General features: G+C 41.2%; 1 protein-coding gene across 9 annotated transcripts in view; it reads left to right on the top strand.

The window, feature by feature from the left end:
- Positions 1–22,935, top strand: part of FGR (FGR proto-oncogene, Src family tyrosine kinase) — a 2,305,304-nt gene that overhangs the window by 211,175 nt on the left and 2,071,194 nt on the right. The gene's annotated exons all lie outside the window — the stretch shown is intronic.

The raw sequence follows: 22,935 nt of genomic DNA, 5'->3' as shown, positions 1-22,935 counted from the left end.
TCAAATTATATCCACTTACTGTTGTACACAAAAAGAAATATTCTTAGGGTTGTTTTTATCTCATAGAAACACAACATTGGGAAGTGGATAAGGACTTTCTGGCATACTCATTCTGTCCAGTTGCATGCCCAGTGCATGGATTAGAGCTACAGGTAATTTAATGTTCTGTTTCCTGCTATTTCTCCTTAAAATGGCCTCATTTTCACCCCAGCCTTATCCCACAACTGCACCACCTCCATAGAAAAGCTGTTTCATACATTATCCCCATTCTTTACAAAAATAAAAAAATACTTTCTCATGATATCCTAGAGTCACCTGCATTCTAAATGTGTACTGTGCTTTTACACATACTTCTTTTTATAAACAGGTGCTGCACAGAACTTGCTTTCAATGGCAGTTTTTCCAATTCCACTATTGTGAATCAGAAGTGACACTCCTGATGTACGTATGTTTTCTACCACCATTTCAGAGATCCACTTGGTAAAATAGCTATAGCTTTTACAAAATTTTGCTAGTGTAATGGTAGCATTGCCTCCCTGTAACCAGACAGCTCTTGACATTATAAAGCTATATATTTAAATAGATTTTGAGCACTTTCATTAAGTGTAACCATGACTTCATCAGAATGCAAAAAAAAAAAAAAAAAAATCAGTGCAATGCTCACGTTTACATATGTCCTCTCCCAGTCACATGATTAATTAAGACCAACAAAAGCCTCCAGTTACAGTCATTTGCATCATGTATTAGTCCACAAAATAAGTTTGTTAAAGAAGCATGCACTTAAAAAAAAAAAGAAAGAAAAAGACAGACTTCGTTTAACGCAGAAAAAATGTTACACATCATATGAACATAACATTAAAACACTTGCCAGTGATAGTCCATCATTCAAACCTGGTGATGTTTGAGCATTTAATCTAATTTGCCATTTAAGTTCACACAGCTCAAGTAAATCATCCCAAGGTCCCCCATACTATTCTTTGTGACAGTATCTAAATCAAAGATTAAAAACTTGTGAGTATGAAATTTTTATAAATGCCTAAACAAAGCATTAGAATCCTTTTGTTTTTTTTTTACATCTAAAAATGGTCGTATATTCTATCACAAAGTTTTACTTTGGTTTTTCCTACATAAAAGCCGTCACACTCTTGACACTTGACCAGGTAAAGTATGTAAGAAGTATTGCAATTACTATGAAAATCAGAGAAAATGTTCAACCCATTAATTCTCAAAAAGGTTGGGAGGTTGGCATAAAGGTTAAGCTGTTTATCTTACAGACATAAGGTGCAGGGTTTGATTCTCACATGGGGTAATTGACTAGGCTTAAAATGGCCCCCAAGGGTAGTTAGCCTAGTACTAATCTATGAACCTAAGTCGTCTAGTATGTTTGCATTGGGTGCAAAAAACATATTTAAATGTGCCCCTCTTTTTATTTGTTAATGCTCCCTTACTTTCTCTATTCTGACCTTCAAGGTATTGTTTTAGTGATTTACCTTTCCTAAATGTCATTCTAGGTCCTGTTTCTACTGTTTCTACAATATTTTCATAACAACTGAAAATGTTCCAATTATCTTTCAGAATTTTCAGAATGCTGTCACTATCAGTCATGTATGTGTTGACAAAACTGTCTTGAAAGACATTGGTGTTTGCATCTCTGTCTGTATTAGATTTGAATGGCTTCTGGGCTCTAACTATAGATACATATAACCACTGGTTTCTTTTCTGCTTGACTTCATCACAAATAGTGACAACCAGCTCAGTTGGATAATCTCTAACTATAAACATTGCAGTCAATTTTTGACTCTCTAGCTGGAACTGTTCATCCTCTGATATCATACATGCTAAACATACAAACTGACCTTTCACTATTCCTTTTTTCGTTTTACAGGATGACAATTCATGTAATTTAACATACTATTAGAGTATGTACTTTTCCTGAAAATGTTACTTATGATTCTCTGTTGGGCAACATCCTTAGTGATTTCAACATCCAGGTAGTGTATGTGTGATGTATCATGTGTGTGACACCCATGCACTGGCCCAGTAATCAAGGAGCCTCAATCCACACCACTAACACCAGTGAGGGATGTGCACATTGGGAGGATGAGAAGTACACACACAGTAAAGTACAATTTCCCTTAAGAGCAGACAGAGATCACAATCAGTCTGGGGCTGGTTTCTCTATCTCCAGATTCCCAATAAGACTCCCCACTGGCACAGCTATAGAGTGGAGTCCTTAGCCAGGGTTCCAAGCCAAGTCCTCCCAGTTTTCTGTCTGTCCAACCAGTGCTTTGTGTCCTCACCCAAGATTTGATTTATACACAGACACACACCTGGGAAAGGCTGGCACAGGTTTACTAGCCATGCCCCCTTCTGCCCAGGCCATAAGGTTGTTAGCACTGCCACCAGAAACCCTACTTTTCAGCTACTATAAGGCCCTTCCCAAAGGATGACCACTTTCCCTGTGTAATGTTACTGTTTATCCAAACGGTAAGTGTGACCAAACTTTTAAGGCTATTCTAGAGTGGCCTATGCAATATCACCAAATACATGCAAGTACTCTTAAGAACTTAAATATTTGTAAGCAAACCAGTCACAATTAAAATGTTTAAAATATTTAATAATAAATAGTAAAATCACAGGACAATGCTCTTTAACTCAACACAGTGGCAAAAGAGTTCACAGTCACAGGAAATATTTTAAAATAACGTAGTAGGACAGTCTCACATAAATATAGAAAATGTCTACACTAATCTTACTATATTCCTTTCTACCTCAAAGAGAAACTATGTTCTAAATGACTTACTTACAGAGCAAGGCAAAGTGCTGGTGAGTTGTTAACAGGTCCAGAACAAAATACAAAATGTACTCTTTCTCTTTGAGTTAGTTAAGTTAATAATACACATTACTGCTGGGTTAGCTAGATGACATCACTATGTGACACTTGCATCTAGTTCCCAGACTATACAGATACCAACAGAATTTAACATGTCTCTATGAAAAATACTTATCTCTTAGAAGCTGACAGTTCTTTCTTAGAAGCTTGCCAGAAACTGGAAGTCGTAAAACAATTACCTTGGAAACCTGTAATTACTTCTGTTTCAAACAATAGAAAGAATTTCCAGCTGCAGACATTCTGCCTTCTATTTCTGGTAAACACACTTGTAAAATTTTTATTTATTGTCTCAGAGTTTGCAAGTTAACTCTGTATATTCCAGCTTTTACTATGAAACCATACATTTGCATTGTCATATAATTTATACATACTTCTGCTCTTTTCCAGCAGGGTGCACTGTGGTTACAATCTTGAAGATCAGTACAGAACATATACCCTGGGATTCAGCAAGCAGCCATGCAGGAATAAGTTATTCCTGCACAGCAGGGACTGCTCCTGTACAGCACTGCAGCAGCCTTGCATATTCATGAAGGCATGTAGCCTGTGCTGTTAAATGGACATATATAAGGATTTGATGAATAACTACATTCACACTGATGATGCTATTGACTTATGGTGAAAGTGCTTAGTGTGTGGAGCAGAATTAAAGGCTTCAGATTTATTCTGTTGCTCGTGGTTCATTTTTTTGTTTTTTACAAGTTTTATTACCCATTGGGTATTTTCGTTTTATGGATCTGTGTACGAGTGCAGGGGGTGTGTGTGAGAGCAGAGCTCTCACAGTACACATGCCACTGGACTCCAGAATTGCCATTTGGCAATTAAAAACAAACAAGAACACTTGTAACACCCCCAACCCTTCAGGAAAACAAAAGTGGTCAAAGGCAAAAGGGACAATCATCTCTACCAAGCATACCTCTCAACTGTACAGATTTTCTCAGAATGCCCAGATGTTTTCCACATATTCATGGTGTTCCCCCCTAAAATGTGTACCTGTCTGGCAAATAGCTGAGGACTGAAGTCATTAAATAATGACAAAACATTTGAGTATAAGACTCCACACATCTGTCAGAAGAATCATGCTAATATAAAACCTAATTATTCTATCAACTTTTTAAGTTTGTAAGATCAGTATTTAAAATCCACCCCTATTTTTCCTCCCATCATTGTAGGCTTTGTCCAGATATTTTGCACTAAGAGGTTGAGAGGTATGCTACCAAGCCAAAAGTTATTAAGATAACACAGGCAGCATAAGCACATAGCGCACACCTCCCAACCCATCAGAGCAAGTAATGTGGACAAAGCCAAAATGGACAAATGTCCCACGAAGCAGAAAGCTGATAAAATTACCGGTTTAGCATTAGCAGGGATATTCTGAAGGGTATAGATAAAATAACACAACAAAACTTTTTTTTATATAAATGCGATAAAGTTTAAGCGTAGCTGCATGGGTGTGCCCATTGTTTAGCTATGCTTAGTCCAGCTTAACCCATTGCCTCCAGTAGAGCTCTTCTGAGTGTGTACCTTTAACTCCCAGTGGGTGTGGCTTCAGCCTTTAAAAATAAAGTTATCACGTTACAGTTCTAACAAATACTAATTGACAGAGGTCATATATCAATACAGTTGTGTTTGTCATCATGTATGCTTCAAGATAAAATATTCTGACACCTTGTATGTGGCATGGTTTTGGAATTATTAATGCAACTATGAACAGGCAATATTTGATGCCTAGGGAAGCAGTAGGAGGTAACTGCAGAAATGTCTGGAGATGTCACTCGGCTGTAATGAGTTAAACAGCACAAGAAGTTAAATAGCAAGAGACATCCAACATAAGCAGTATTACAATAGTGTAGTGGTTAGAGCATACGCTTTGCGAGTAGCCACTCCCAGTTTGATCCCCACTGTAACCAATTCACATTTTACATGTGAAAGTAGTACATAAACAATTTTTTCTAGTATTACCTACTAAATAACATATATTTGTTAACCAGAGTACTGCATTATGTTCAGATGTGAGGTGTCAGTTTAATAAAGTTGTGAAATCCCCATATAACCACAAGTGCCTCATACAGCATAGTCAAACATGAATAAATGTAATGAAAGCACATTGGGGGATGTCAGGAACAGTAAACAAATTTATAATATAATAAACTGGATATTCGTTAGTACATTTCTGTGACCATATTGTTGTTTTATTTTACTTTTGAACATATAGTTGTTTTTTATTATAAATTTATAATATGTAATGAATGATGAATCAATGCCATACAGCAGATAGTCTATAAAATGAAAAATAAGCAATGCTAAGCATTGCACAGCTCTGCTTACCAGGTGTAAGCATTGTGTAAATATGACTGCTAAGCAATGAGTAGCCCAGCTAAATGGATTTGCCCATTGGTAAGCACTGCTGAACTTGCCCCTTTAAGCAATGCCAACCTTAGTTAAGCAGGTTTGCCCGTAGCTTAGCTTAGCTCAGCATATTCAAAACCGTCCAATCATGGCAAAGGGTGAGAAATCGGCAGTATTTAAACCACACAGGGCGGGAATACAACTCATAACTGGTTGCAGCTTCCCACTGTAGACAGAATGGCTGGAGTTGGAGAGGGAATGCACTTTCGTGTGCAGCGCTGGGGCATACAGGAGTCCAAGGTTATGGTAGGACTCTTGGTAAAAAAAAAACATGAAGAGTGACTGCTGCAGGGCAGTACCAAGGCTCCCAGTATAAAGCAGAAGCCTGGGACTGTCTTGCTCATGACCTCACCAGTGCCACTGGTATCCCTTTAACTGGTGAGCAGGTCAGGCACCATTATGCCGACTTGAAACAGGGGAAGAGGGAGCTCTTGGACCAGTTGGTCCAAGAATCATGGCAGAGGGGTGATGTCCCAGCAGTGTGTAAGTGCTCATACCAGTAATTGTTTAATAATGTCCAGCCTGTGTATATGATGGATAGATATGGCTAAATATTCCTTTATTTCCCTTACAGCTGCAGCTGAGCAGGCTGTGAATCAGGAAGCCCATGCGAGTAGGTTACAAAGGCTGCATCGCGAGGCTGGTGAGTAAAAATCCTGCTTGTAGTAGTCTACCAAATAAATATAAAAGTAGTAGAAAGTCACCTGTCAGTATAAAAACTGTATTGTCTATGGGTTGTACTGAATAAACCAGACAATATGACAGTAATAGTCCCATATAGGTCGTATTTAAATAAAAATGTAACTGCCTGGCAATAAAGCTCTAAATCCTGGATTGGTTGTGCTTACTGGTATTGTATGGCATTTTTAGTGTTACATTCTCTGAATAGTAATGTTGTATTAACCACTGTTACCCACACTGTGCTAGATAATAGTATTAGATTGTGTTGACTGTTACTAACCAACATATGTTTTAAAACTACAACACCATAGCACGTTTAGGAAGGCCGGTCCCAGCGGACCCACCTCTCCTGGCTGTGGTACCAGGCTCCAGCACATCTGGGACCTACCCCGGCACCACCTTGTCTGCTGGTCTTGTACCATCTTTGGGTGGAACCACCTCAGGGGATGGGGCTCACCCCCCCAGGAGCGGGCGGGGACAGAAAACTGTCACCTGTCATCAGGTCCAGGGATTGGTGTGTATCGAGCTCTGAAGGGAGTTTGGAGATCTGCTATGCCAGCTTGAGGGCCGCATAGTGCATTTAGAGGGACCTCTCAACCAATCTGGGACAAATTTCAACAGAATCAGGGACAAGTCAAGAAAAAATCAGGGACAATCAGGGACACTTTTAAAATATTAGTGCTATTAACTTGAAACATTGACAGAATCAGAGCATATGAATTAATACACATTTTCTGAAGTAAAAGAAGTCTATAACTCTTAATTATTGTCATTATTCATTAGTGTAATTCACCACATTTCCTCCAAAAGTCACTAGTTTTAGGAGGAATTAAGAGGGACAGAGCTAAAATTTGAGTCAAAATCGGGGACGTCCCTGGAAATCAGGGACAGTTGAGAGGTAAAGAGGGTCAGCGTCCCCCTCCTACCCAGCCTCCAGTACAGCCACCTTCGGGGCCGTGAAGGTGCAGTGGTGACTGCCCATGGGTGGGGACATCAGTCCCACTGTTTCCATTTGGGGCTCATAGGCTTCCGATTTCCAAACACCCATCCCCATCCAAGGTGTTTACCCCCATATGTGTCATATACCACCCCTGTATGCTGTCTTGTCTGTCTTCTTACCCAACCTACCTCCCCAAATATACCTACTATTCTTCTCCAACATCCCACTCTCACCTTAAAAAAAAAGGGCAATCTGTTCCCAAAAAAAAAAAAAAAAAATTTCGCACAATACATAGCTGTCCATTTTACACACGTGTCCATTGGACACATGTAATCTGGTCTAAATGGCTTCACAACATATTATTGTTGTCCTCACCCCTCTCTCAGGGGTTTGAGTGTCCAAATCTATCTCCAAATTCAGTATATATGCACAGCTGTTGCTGTAGAAGAAATGGACAGCTATGGACCTTCCTTACATCTGTCCTGCACACCCCTAGCTACTTTCCCTATTGTCTTTCCCTCTGCATGCCCCCTTTTTCACCACTTTCCTATCACCCCTTTTTTCTTTTCTTTTAAAGAAATTAGCGTGGAGGTAAGCGGGAGTAAGCACTTTTAAGCAGTAGTAAGTGGGTTTAAGCCTGTTTGTGCAGCGGCAAGCAATGGCTACACAGGTTAAGCACTTTTATTGCTAACTGTCTGTAAGAATATTTAACCGGAAGTTAGCATTGCTTACCGCCACGCAAGCCCACTTACAACTGCTTAAAAGTGCCTTAATCACTCTGTATCCAACAGCCCTTGTTCTGCCCAGCAATAAAATAATCAGCCCTTGCAAGTCTCAAACCCAGGACCCTGCACATCATAGCCACAGTGATTTACAACTAAGCCATTTGAGCTGTACATAAATGTGATGTTTTCTCTAACATAGTATGCAGAACAGTCAGTCTACCATAGGGAATGTACAACGTGGAAGCAGTAAACATTCCAATGATACATATAAACACACACACACATATATACACATATATATATATATATATATATATATATATATATATACATATATATATATATATATATATACACAGACACATACATACACATATAAATATATTAATACTTATAGATACGTATAAGAAGAGTATATATATGTGATGTTTTCTCTAACATAGTATGCAGAACAGTCAGTCTACCATAGGGAATGTACAATGTGGAAGCAGTAAACATTCCAATGATACATATAAACACACACACACACACACACACACACACACACATATATACATACATATATATATATATATATATATATATATATATATATATATATATATATATATATATATATATATATATATATATATATATATATATATGTATATACACAGACACATACATACACATATAAATATATTACTACTTATAGATACGTATAAGAAGAGTATATATAGAGGATGCACAGCATATCAAACAGCTATTATTCCTACATTTGCCACCTTTTTGATTCTTTCTTACAAATGAGAATTATTGCATGAAACATATACTCACACACAATGCAAAGGACATGACACCACACACAAGTGTGCATACATAGAAATGTTTATTTGTGTGCTGTTTCAGTTGTTTATGTCATTTCTTATAGCAGGTAGGTGTTTGAAACATAATAACTGATTAATGCAACTCTCAAACAAACCATTTGATACTTTTCTGTCCAGGCTAAGGCCTTCAAGTAGCACAACAAGTAAAAAAAAAACACTTGCCTTGAACATAAGAACCAATCAACACTTAATTATAGACGTAGTTCATCAGCCTCCAATTATACTCCATACTTAACCCGTAGGGGGGAAAAGTATTAGTTGTCACAATGTAAATGTATCTGTTACATTACAATACTTAACTTAAAATGTCACTATCACACTGACAAACAGAACTGTGTGTAAGACAGTAAGCTGTAGCCCACCACTGTTCCCATGGTGAAATGTATGAAAATGTGCAGCCATATACCTTAATGTTTCTTACTACTGATATCCCTCACATGTTGTAACAGCCGAAAGGTTAAAAACATTTAATACCCCTCCCCAAAAAAATGTTTTACAAGGGCATATAACAGTGTTTTCCATACACTGACCTCCAGACTCTACAAGGTCACACACGTTTTGTCCAGCTGTACCCCTCATATATATGGACCCTTCCCCACAATTTGTGTGGGAGTCCACAACATTACTGGAATGATAGCAGGAATGCCAGCACTAAATAATGATAGGCCGTTACCTAACAACCTCTTACTGCATGACATCTGGACAAAGGCTGGTATATATGTGGAGGACATAGGCTGGAACACAGGGCCATATTTGCAATATTGCTGTTATACACTGTGAAAGTTGCTGGTGTTACAGGATTGGTTGCACCTTATCCTTACTCAGGAATATGAGGTCAGAAACACAAAAGGATGTTGCCGTGTACCGATAGCAGTCAATGGAGAGAATGCCACTGACATGTCAGAGACAAGATCTGTGTGCTGAACAGACAGATCATAACAGCCAATCCTTTGGCCATCATCTGGATAGGCCCACAGTTGAGAGCTATGCAGACAGACTGCATTCCATGCAAAACTAGCATGTACACACAAACTCTGTAAAACCAGCAGTATTCAATGCATACAACAGCAATACTCACACTGTCCATAGGTCTGGAACCTTATACAAACATGTAGTTGGCCTGTGTCCACAAGTCCTGTTGTAAGAGGTATTGCTACCTGCTGTCTGTAACACTGCTGCCCACACATAGGAAGGATGCCTTCCATACAGCAAAAGTAAAGGGACAATGCCCACATGATGTAGTCATTTATAGTAGTGGGTTGCTATTACATTGGCTATTGGATGTACTACACAGCGAGCTGCATGCAGTTAGCAAGTGGGGAACACCAATTGGTGCAGAAGCCATCACCTGATCTTGAGCATCACGTACAAAAGCCATGCTGCAACCTATTCAAACCAGCTCAATCCCTGTAGTGGAGAGAAATAGAGAGAGAGAGAGAGAAAAAACAATATCACTAAAAAAATAATACTACAAAAAAAACAAAACAAAAAAAAAAAAAACAAGGAAGATATCCAAGCGGTACACAGAAGAGAGCACAATAATAAAACAGGTATGTGAAACATGTATGCATGTAATTGAATGTAGTACTTGGTCTGTAATAATGGGATAGATGATGTTGAAAGATTTATATGTGCCATCAAGACTTGTTGCTGTAATGATGTCCTGCTGAACAACTGCTATGGACATAGCATGTAGCCCTGTGGGCAGTTGGCCATACCTGTCAACTCTGCGGATCTGCACAGAATGACAAGATGTAAGCCATCAGAGTGTATTTTCTGTTCCTCCTCCAAACATGTACATTAGTCTGGCAAATAGCTGAAGGTGGAAGTAATGAAGGCATGATAGACACATGAGTTTTAGACCCCATCACCTTCAGAACTGTCATGGTAATGTGACATGTATCATGCACAAACTTCATAGGTTTGTAATAGGCATATCTATCCCTATATATATTCCCCCCTAATGTTAGGCTGTGTCCACATGTGGCGCTCTGTTTTGTAACAAGGCAGCAGTGGAGGAAGGAGGTTCAGAGTGTGGACCTGATGTCTCACTGCACTCTATATATGTCTATATATATATATATATATATATATATATATATATATATATATATATATATATATATATATATATATATATATATATATATATATATACAGACACACACACACACACACACATATATATATATATATATATATATATATATATATATATTTATATACATACATACATTGTCTCTACTGTTGAATGACTGTGCTGCATGATATGTTTGAGAAAACATCACACATATCTCCAGCTCAGATGGCTTACTGGTAAATTGATGTGACTATGGCATGCAGGGTCCTGGGTTACACACTTGCAAGGGCTGATAATTTATTTGCTGGCTAGAACAAGGGCTGTTGGATACAGAATGATTAAGGCACCTGTAAGCAGTTGTAAGCGGGTGTGAAATGGATGGTTAAATAGGTGTGAAAGTTGTGTTGGGAACAGATTGCCCTTTTTTTTGTTAAGGTGAGAGTGGGATGTTGGATAATGATAGTAGGTATATTTGGAGAGGTAGGGTGGGTTGGAAGACAGATGAGACAGCATTCAAGGGTGGTATATGACACTTTGTGGGTAAACACCTTGAAGGGAAGGGGTGTTTGGAAATTGGAAGCCCATGAGCCCCCAAATCAAAACAGTGGGCAGTCACCACTGCACCTTCATGGCACTGAAGGTGGCTGTGCTGGGGGCTGAGCAGGAGGGGCAGGCTGAACCTCTAATTGTGTCACATGGGCCTCAAGGTGGTGTAGCAGATCCCCCAATTCTCTGCGGAGCTCCCTATGCACCAGACCCTGGACCTGACTTCAGGTTACAGGATCCCGTCTGTGCATGCTTCCAGGGTGGTGGGGGGGGACAAGCACCATCACCTGAGGTGGTTCCACCTGAAGGTAGTGCAGGACCAGCAAATGAGGAGGTCCTGGTTTGGGTCCCAGATAGGCTGCGGCCTGGTGTCACGTCCAGATGAGGTGGGAAATGTCATTCTGCTGAGAACAGCTGTCCCAAACATGCTATTGTGTTGCAGTTTTAGAACATATTTGGGTAGTAATAGTCAACACAATCCAGGATTAGTTATAACAGCATGCATAGATATTCCCATTAACCCAAAACACCAGATTTGGAACAGTTACATAACAAACAGAACGCATGCATATATGGAACCACAGTGGCCATTACAATGGCATGCAGGTTACATTGTTAGCAACAGGCCATCAATGATAGTGTTTCAACATGGAACATGAATAGAAACACATTTCAATATTTATTGCATAATAGGATATATGTCCCAACAGTAGGTTTGGTGTAAATATACCCATTGATGTGTGTGTTCAGATTATTGTTGCAGATATGGTGGGAGGGAGAGAGAGATGTCAATTAACAACTATTATATCCTTGGAGTGTGAGGTCCTCAAACCTTTTTTTCTGTTTATGTCTACCAGGTACCATGTCAAGAGAGCTTCTCCCTGCTTACACTCCACAGGAGAATGAAATACTTATCAACTACCTCATGCATCACCACAGATCCCTCTTTGGGTGTACGGACCATGATCTGCAGGAGAGGACTGCCCTGTGGAATGAGCTCATCCATAGCATAAACTGTGTCAGCCTGCATAACCCCAGTTATGAGCAGGTGTGACATTGTTGCACTGACCTCATCCTCCATGCCCGTCAGCGTGCTGCTGCAGTTAGGAGGGACCAGCTAGCCACAGGTGGGGGTCATGCCATCCATCCCCCACTGACACATGCTGAGGAGCTCCTCACCAGCCTTGAGGCACCTGCCCACCAGCCAAGTGAAGAACTTGATGATAGCATTGTGGAGGTAGGTGCTACCCACACAATGGACAAGGAATGTGCAGGTAAGGCCACAGGACACATTAGTAGATGACTGTTGCTTATCCAACTTCATCTGTAAAGTATCTTCATGCATATGTCAGATAACATAGTCTGTTGCTGCAGTGTAGTAATGAACAGATGTGCATAATCTGTAGTATTGTGGCTGTGTACTGTTGATGTACTGAAATGCTGCTCCCACCCTGTGCCAATGCCACAGGTGTGGCTACTGACATCACATCTCTCACACAACTATGTAGGTCCCCCTGATATACCTCTGGGGCAGCAGCCTGTAGCTGGTGAGTATGGAGGTCTTTTGTTCAGGTTTGTCAATACACCAGCCATGTTATGGCCATGGTATTTACCATGCACACATTTAACACACCTACCCATAATGCATGCTGTGCATGTTCACTTATTGTTGCTGTTCACTGCACTGCATCACAGTGGTCACCATGGTGGCATATCTGAAGGGTATGTAAGAGTCTTGTAGTATAACTAACAACCTGTAAGTGCAAGATGTGTGGTCAGAGATGAACATAATGGTGGGACAAATGGCCTACAATAGGGACATGTCTGAAACATTACCCTTATACAGTGGCTACAACAGTGTATTTACCACTATTACAATGGAAACTGTTACAGATCTGCACAATGACATATCACAATATCACATTCCACAACTTTTATAACCTGTAATGTGATCCTAACATGAGCAATGAATGTTTAATATGGAATCCTATGTTAGCACAACAAATATGGGGAATACATACCTTAACAAACACTGGAAGCATATGTGTGCACACACTCCAAATAACATATTGTGGAAGCAGCTTTTGAGGTACTGCAGCATTCACTCTTCTTGAGTACATACCTTCCATCAAGTACAGTTCTTCAGTGTCACACCAAGTAATGGTCTGCTTTCCACGAAATATGTCCAAGACATTTGCCCACAGACCTGAAACAGAGGCAGCCGTGACTTGTACACATCTTACAAACCATGGAATGGATCCCATATCCAAAAGGTAGCACTTAGGAGTGGGATATATAGCCTTACCTCTCTATTGCATATACCATGGCAAGTAGTGCAGAAAAGCATGTACGTGACAGTGAGATATGGGACAACATTAATGTAGAAAATAAACAGATGCCCATCCAAGACAGATGACAACACGTGTTGCAAACTGGTCATGGAGGCTGCCCAGAAACATGCAGCAACACTGAGGGACTTGCAGGAATGTCTAGCAAGTACTGCCTGTGCAGTACCTGTGTCGACAGTTACCTGGATTCTGCATAAGTGTAGCCTATGGGTTAGGGTAATCAGATGGAAAAGTTGTTCCACATTAGACATCATCCAGGGCTCTCTACATGTGGCATATGCATAACATCAAGTCTCCCAAAGGCATGTGCCACAATTTGTAATGGTGTACTGAGACCAAGGCTGAAACCTACAGACAGTATTAATAAAGATACATGTGCTGCACAAGCAACAAATCACTCTACCTCAGGTTCACCATCCCCATCTGTACCTTGCTGGTGCCAGTGTACACCTTTTGGTTTGCTCTTCATTAGCAGGAACTAGGCCAGTAGACATGGTGTTCTGAATTTGGGACACAGGAAAATGACACTCATCTGTGGCCCATAGTTGTCATGCATCTGCAAGAAGGCTGAGGATGGGGAGAGGTGTCATCATGAAACACAACAGTGAACTGAAGTATACAACCAAAGCTCGCTAAGAATGGATGTATTTGAACACAGTCAAGGTCATGCATTATGCCAGACATAACCCTGACTCCACAGCAATAGTGAAGGTACTGTGTGACCTCCAAGGATTGTGCACATGAGCTGACCTTGCAACTTGGCAGAGTTGGGGGACATTTGTAGGGTGGAGTGACCAAATAATGGCAAGTGAAGATGGGCCTTGCTAGTATACCCCTTCCAGGAATAGTGCCTACTGTAGTACACTTAACAGTTGGTGCAACAAATCATCATGTTAAGGGTGTGCACACTTATGCACCCACAAATTATATGCATCTCAAACAGCATCTGCACAACTAACACATTTATTTGATACTGCATTTGATTGCACAGGTCATATGTCATATATCAGGGGTGTGTATAGTGTTAACATATGTAGTATTTTGGCCCCATGTCATATCAGGGAAGGGGGTGGCATGACAGTGAGGTTGTGTACACTCATAGCTACAGTAAGCTTTGAAGGGTGTTAGTGTAATTAGATTTTATTGCTCATACATGCAGTGCTGATGATGAGATCTGCAAATCAGATGTCAGGCATTCACTATTGACATCTGTCCTCATATCATCCCAGGTATGTGTCAGACAAACACATAGGGGCTGTGAGCAACAGAGCAAACATAACTGCCACACATATACACATTTAGCAATGGTGTGTACACTTGTGAGGTATAGTGCACACTACATGCCGGGGTGCTCAACAGGTGCACAGCAATACTGTGTACATGGGTATAGTGTGTTCCAGGGGAAGGGGCATCACCTACTAACACGACTCATCCATCACAGAGATGTATAATGTTGGTAACAGGGATTGAGTATAGCTGCAGTACATGCTGTTGAGTGCCATATGTCATGCATGTTGACAGTTGGGTAATGAGAGGTCTGTGTAATATGTTTGTGCCACCTCACCTGTAAGTGTGTGTGTGTGTGCGTGTGCATGTGTGTGTGTGTATGTGTGTGTGTGTGTGTGTGTGTGTGTGTGTGTGTGTGTGCGTGTGTGTGCGCACTTGTGTATGGAGGTAAGCAATGATGTAGAGGTCTTAAAGTACGTTTTATGTTTTCCTCTCACAGGTGGCGAGGTGTGTCACGGTCCCTCCTGCAGGCAAACTGATGTTACTGTCCACACAGACTCTGACAATGATAACAGGTAAGGTGAGGCACAGGTGAGGCTGTCAGGGGCTGAAGCTATGCCATCAGTTGACATACCACTGTTATCCACCCCATCCCTGCACACAGTCACATTCCCTATACATACCCCATCACCAGTGGCCATAGATGAGGGACAGTTGGCAGGTGGTGACATGGGACAGGACAGTGTGGTGACTATGGCAAGTGTGTCTGTACACAGCAGCCATCGCTGGATGACAACCACACAGGTAGATGTACAGGGATGCTCATAGGAGGGCTGCTGGCCATCATGCCTCTGGCAGAAGTGCCACAGCAGGTGTCACCAGACGCATGTTTTGGTCCATCATGGAGGCACAGGCATGTATGGAATGTTATACCAGACAGAGTCTGAGGCTCCAGTGGGCTACACATTCTGCTGTTATTGACAACATCCGTGATCTTGCAGGTGGCCATCATTATTTTGCAGAGGTCCTGGACAGACAGTTGGGTGAGATGGTGGGAATCCTTGACTGTGCAATGTCTGTGTTAGAGCATATGGTGGGAGTAGGTTGACAGTCATGTGGACGTAGGTCAGCAACACCAACAGGTGGAGGTCTACGTGGACATGCAACAAGTCACAGCTGCTCCTGTAGTGGCAGCACCAGCACTGCAGTGGGTGCTGTCCACACCACAGCACAGCAGGCCACGTGCACATGGCCCTGACTGGTCCCAACAGTGACCCGGATCCAGTGACATTTGTCATCATCAGGAAAGAGTACCATATCTGGCCTTGTAACTAGTATTGCTCGTGGAACCCCTGGCAGGCACAATTCTCGTGTCCATGGCCGGAGATGGTGAACTGCACACCCTGCCATGTATGGTCCGCAGCTGTCCAACAAACCCCTGTATAGGGCAGCCACATTGCAGAACTGTGTGCATACACGCGCACACACACACACACACACACACACACACACACACATCACCAACACAGCTAGGGCACCTTCATACCTACACACATACACCACATCTGCACAGCCCAATTAATAACGAAACCCCCTAACACACACACATGATGTCAACCAAATGGCTCAGCCTAGGTCTTTGGCAAACCCAAAACACACCCTCTGCATATGATGATACCTGTGCCACATCCCTGTCATCCATACCATCAATGGACAGGCTAATATGGTTCTGATGCACAGGGTGAATGTACTAAGATGTACCAATGTAATACTGTGTAACAAGTTTTCAGCAGGAAAGTTTAATGCTTACATGTCAGGATGTGTAGCTGTCTAGCCATGAAACATTATAGTTGTTAGTAACACTGACTGATCGTGGTCTCCATAATGTATTCAGTTTGTGTTGTAGGTGTTCATGTGTCAGCAGGATGTTGGTCTGATGTTGTTTCCTACAAGGGTTATGGCACTGTGGTGGCACATTAACTGTGTCATATCCTGGGTACAACTGAACACAAGTAATAGGTCTGTATAACAGTTACTGCATGTACCACATGGCTGATAGGTGTGAAGGGTGTATACCGGTGAGTGCATGGTGGTTGATGTCAGCAGCCTTTCTTCAATGGACAATGGTAAGTGTACTGGGTGGCACACACCACATGTTTGTGTATAACACAGAAACACAGAGGCTTTGGTGTTGATGCAATACACAGAGAATACTGTACACATGGATGTACTTAATTTTGCAGTGAACCCATTTTAGCCTATGTAATTCCACCAAGACAAAATAGGCAAAACATAACATCAGTAAATAAGCAGTCTGCTACTTTAATGTCATTGACGATGGTACTGGCAGGGTATATGTCCCCTTCCCCAATGTAGTGCAATCCTGGAGTTAGTAAACATAGGTGTGCTGGTGTGGGTGGCACAGTCCTCCACTTTGGAGGGTGTGGGGTGGTGTAGAGCCACACATAGTGTGAGTGACAACTACTTTACCTGTTAACATAAACTGTACAGCATTACAGCAGACTAAGCGGGGGGATACACGCAACAATAACCTCAATGAGGGTGGCTGTGACCAAAACATCCACACCCAACTATATATACTAACTCCAGTAGCACTGTACAGCTATACAGTGGGGAAGAGGGCATTTACAAATCTCCTACTAGTTTTGATGGATTGAATTTCCACGAGATGATTCCTTTGAAATGTTAGCATTTGCCAGACAGTTCTCTGGCAGATGTATTTTCTGCAAACTGAAGTAGATCACTTCACATACACACCCTTACTTGGCAACACTGAGAGTAGAACTCCTACATAGGTACTTATTGCTACTAATGTGTTTGGCCTTAATTGCACACGCATAAGCCAGGGAACCTTGTTGGCTAGGCTTACTTAGGCCCTTGGGCCAATAGCCTAGTACCTACCTATGAACCTTTGAACTTTTAGGATGAGGTGTGTCCCGAGTTTATTGTTAAGTGAGGAATATCACCAGGCCTTGCACAGTATGGTAATAGGGAATGAACTGGGTGTTAATGAAAAATACATGGTATGACATACTGTCACATACACATTGACAAACACATAACAGTCATAGACACATCTGAGAGACCTGGGTTTTATCAGTGCTAACTACCTTGTCAGTGAGTCCATTCTGTTACAGATAATTTGCACACAGCACATGCATCATTGGGCTGGATAGTGTAATCAGTTACCTGTATGGTTGATGGTGACAGTGGTCCTCATACAGTGGACCTTGGGACATGTACTGGGGGTACCATGGTGTAAAGACAGTATACCCAGCACCCACAATCCACATTGGATATTTTACTCACTGAAATCCATGATAATACTCTGACATACCCACAAACACACATTGACCAGGACTGCAATACAACCCCTTGTCTATCTCATCAGTGCTGCTACAGAGATGTGCATTTATTGCACATGAGAGTAGGGTGATGGTTTGTCATGTCTCTCCTAATGTCATCAACATCACTATCCCTTATACTGTATGGCCAGGTATATTATATTTGGAGAATGTAGCCTAAGAATGCTGTATCCTACAAATATACACACTTGCACACATACACACACTTGCCAGGATTTAGAGGGTAACCCATGCCTATCTACCCATTTGCACAACAGTGTTGTGCTGGTACTGCAAGCTCCAGGTAGCCCATAGGGTGAAGAGTGTAACAAAGTACATTTAAAATCCATTACAGCAGCAGCCATTTCTAACTGTGGCAATGGGAGGTGTAGTGTGTGATAAAGTCCTCAGGGTATTATCAACTGCAAGTTTACAAACACACAGACACTGTTATTCTCAGCAATGCACATTGACACATTTGTCAGTACTGGGGTCCACAGGTGCAAATGTTCCTAGGTGTGTACCAGGTTATTGTCCATGGAGAGATGAGAAGAGTAGGGGATGTGGGTACAGTGGTATCATGCCAGAGGCATAGTAGGGTGAGGGTTTGTCATGTCTCTCCGCATGTCAGCAACATCACTATCCCTTGTACTGTATGGCCACATACATTTGTCAGCAGGCCATCTATCAACTGATGCCACATGAGTGATCCTCAGGGTGACAGTTAAATGCAACATCCAATCATCTGGTTGTCTCCTGCAGAGGGCCAGTGAGGTGCTTCAGTTGACATGTATGCAACATATATTACATAAAAAGGCCAGTGTCTGGGTTGGAGACCTGTACCCAAGCATGTTCTGTTGACTGTGGTAGTCTAGTTGAGGTGTCCATGGCATGTGGTTCATACAGGGTGGAGTTTCCTAGCTGTGGCATTCATAACACAGCTGGGCAAACATGTCAGTGTCAGCCAAGCATAGATTGCTTGTAAGTAGCCAAGATGGATACCTGACATCCGCACATTTGTACAGAGGACAGACAGAAATCAGCTAGCCAACAGGTTATGCAGTAGGATTAATGTTTTGACAGATAGATGTCTGACACTGATAGGTATACCATTACTACATGACAGCAGCCCTCAGTGACATGTCCTATAGACATAGTAATCAACAGTTAATATCCACATATATGATCAATATCCAGTAGCAAGTACTTAATAACACACAGCTCATACACCAAGAACACGATAGTTAGTACTCAGAGTCCAGCTTTGCATGCAGGGGTGTATGGTTCCAGTACTACAATCTGAAATCTACTTTTACTTAGGAAAGCACTGCTAACAGTAATAATGTAATGATACAATACATGCAAGTGTGACTGCATATATACATATATATATATATATATATATATATATATATAAATATATATAGAAATATATATATATATACATATATAAATATATATATAAATATATATATATATATATACATACATATACATATATATATATATATATATATATATATATATATATATATATATATATAAATATATATATAAATATATATATATATATATATATATATATATATATATATATATATATATATATATAATATGCCTATAACATGTAGTGGAGTCATACCTCAGCACCAATAGTCACAACCTCTTAGTGCAAGGGGATGTCATGTAAGTATTGCAGGTATAAATGTAGAATGTTGCTACAGTAACAGGGGTTGTGTTAACAGACATGTTGTGTCGGAAGTCACTTCTGATACTGACATGTACACTATCAGTTACTGACAGACATAAGATCATCATAGTGAAGTACCACACAAATCACAATAATGATCCTGTGGAATACAGCAGAGATATGCCCAATAAACATGGACAGTCTGACACAATCTGGCCAGTGCAGAGGTTTACACAGAACTAGTTGGTGCAAGACATGTGGACCAAGCCTGACAAAGTGGATGTTTACAGCCATGTAAATGGGGATATCACAAAAATACATGAATAGATAAGCTCACACAGTAGATGCATTCACACACTCCTGTCTGTCCTAACACATATTAACCGGAGGAGCAGAGGTCCCAAGGTCACATACTTCACACTAGTTAGTGACATACATCTTTACAGCATCCCACTGCTTTGTCAGAAATACACAACAGTTATGGCGGCCACGCAAAAGTACATCTGACAAATATCTGGACATAACATCACACTAGATACACTGAGCTGCTAGGCATGTCACAAATCTCTGTGCAAACTACAGGCAGACTGCCACAACACTGACCCAAGTTTCCTATGGGGAATACATATGTACTTGAAAATATAGCAGGCACTACAGGCATGGAACAGCACAGAGTAACAGATACCAGTGTGAAAGTGCATACCCACTACAAATCTGAACAGTCACAGTCACATTATGGTAAGCCTGAGTAATATTACAGTATATGGACTGTGTCATATGAGCCACTCACACAGTAACTCTACATATACTGGGCCAATACACCGTGTAGTCTGATGCCTGACTATGGTATGAGACATGTGTCAGTCTGGCCCTACAAACATGTACGCTGATAGGGTACCATACACTAGAGCAGCATGCAACATCAGATAGAACAGGACCAAGAACAATGACATCTACCGCAGTCTGTACACAGGCCAAGTAAGATATTCACAACACCCACTCTGTGAACAATCACCATAAGTACACAGACCTCACTACTGTATGCACTACAACAGAATGTCCAGGTTTTGTCCTCAAATATAAGGCCTACTATATATAACATGTCTAGCAGTCTGATATTTCACAGGCTTGTTTTCAGGTATGATGTCAGTAAATAATAATGTACTGTACATATGCACCTCTTACTGCATGACATATGGACAAAGGGTGACAGACTTGGGGAACAGAGGCACAAACACAGGGCCAGTACTGACATATTACTGTGATAATTTGAGGAATTTCCTGGTATAACAGGGTTTGTTGTGACATATCTCTACTGAGGGATATGAAGTCAGTAACTCACATGGATGTCACCATGTACTGACTCCAATCATCAGAGTATGCTACTGCATATGTAAAGATAGGAAATGTGTGAGTAACACAACATATGTAAGACTCCAAACTCTGGACAGTCTGCAGATAACCCTACAGGTGAGAGTTTCCTCAACCACATAGCACTGTCATGCCAGACTTTAAATCATGTAGAACAGCCATATCTGCACAACCCCTGTTAAACCAACATTACATCAAATGTAGAACAGCAATACCTTCATTCTGTCCCCATGTCTGGATCATCCTCCTCCTGTTTGTTGGCCTGTCTCCACAGTGTATGTTGTAAGAGGTATTTCCAACTACCCTCTGTGATGCTGTTTGTCAAACACCCACATGAAGTCCTGCTCACAGTGAAGGAAAAGGATCAACACCCACATGAAGTGCTTAGTTATAGGAGTGTGTTTCCATGCAATTGGCTATAGGAATGATACCACAGCTATTCCACATGCAATTAGCTAGTGGGGGACTGCAATTCATGCACAGGCCATCAGCTGATCATGAGCATTCCTTACAAAACTCAAGCGGCTGCCTATGCAAAACAGATGTACTTTCCCACATCCACCAGAGAGGAATAGAGAGAGAGAGAGAAAGAGACAGAGACAGAGACAAAGTAAGAAAGGAAGGGTGTAAGATAGTAAGAGCCAAGCATGTTTGTGCATGATCTGTGGGTGGAGAGTGGTATCTGGGTATTTTAACAGTTGCCTATATTGTTTACTAATCCATACTGTCACATAGTAATTGCAAATGGCTGTACATATTTATGGCTGAGGATTGTCTACAACAAACTCTACAGTATTTGAAAACTGTTGGCCTTGTAATGCGGACAATGGGACATATAGGTCTTCAATACAATGATGTGTCAAAACCCACACTGCAATGGATCCTATCAGTGCACAATCACCCCAACACCCACATAGGATACTGATGACACACACACAACACACACTTACCAGTACTGAGTTTCAAACCCCTACCTATGTATTGCTATTACAGTGTTATGCAGTTATTGTACGTGCCGTGGAGTTTACATATGGGAGAGTTGTCCAAAGGTATCTTTGAAGGTGAGTGACATCAGCAACAGTGCTAAAGGAGGGATAAGGGAAGTGTAGTACGTGTGAATGTCCACAAAAGCAGGTATCAACGGAGACACACACAAACACTCTCTCTGGGAGACACACACATTATCACAGTCAGCAGGATCAGGATTAGAACTTCTTCTTAACTAGTTTGCTACACTACAGTACTACGTAGTTATCATAAGTGCCACAGAGCTTATATTGCTGATACATGGCCAAAGGGGTATTTCAAGCTGAATGACATCAGTAGGTGTGCTAAAGTAGGACAATGGGAGGTGTAGTGATTGTGAATGGCTTCAAAATCATTAATCTACACACACACACACACACACGCACACACACACACACACACACACACACACACACACACACACATTTGCCAGTACTGAGGTGCATAGGTTCATTGCTTCACATGTGTGCAGTAGGTGAATGGGCCTGATGGCTGTACAAGGCAAGGGAAAGGGAATACCTTGGCATCAGGCCACATGACAATGGTCTCCAGTGTGGCTCAGGGGTGTAGTCCCTGGAGTGGTCCCCGCAGGTGGGTATTGTATTCACCATCCATTCATCTGGGTTACTGTTGTGGGTGGCCAGTGATGTGCACTGCTTCCCATGTATGTGATCTATATTCCATAACATGGACAGTGTCTGGGTTGTGCTTATGTCCCACATATTCTTTGACATATGGAAGTGTACTTGAGGTATATGGAGCATGTTG

The sequence above is a fragment of the Protopterus annectens genome, chromosome 1.part1, assembly GCF_019279795.1.
Source record: "Protopterus annectens isolate FY-2018-M chromosome 1.part1, PAN1.0, whole genome shotgun sequence".
NCBI lineage: Eukaryota > Metazoa > Chordata > Ceratodontiformes > Protopteridae > Protopterus > Protopterus annectens.
This window is presented reverse-complemented; position numbering and strand designations above follow the sequence as displayed.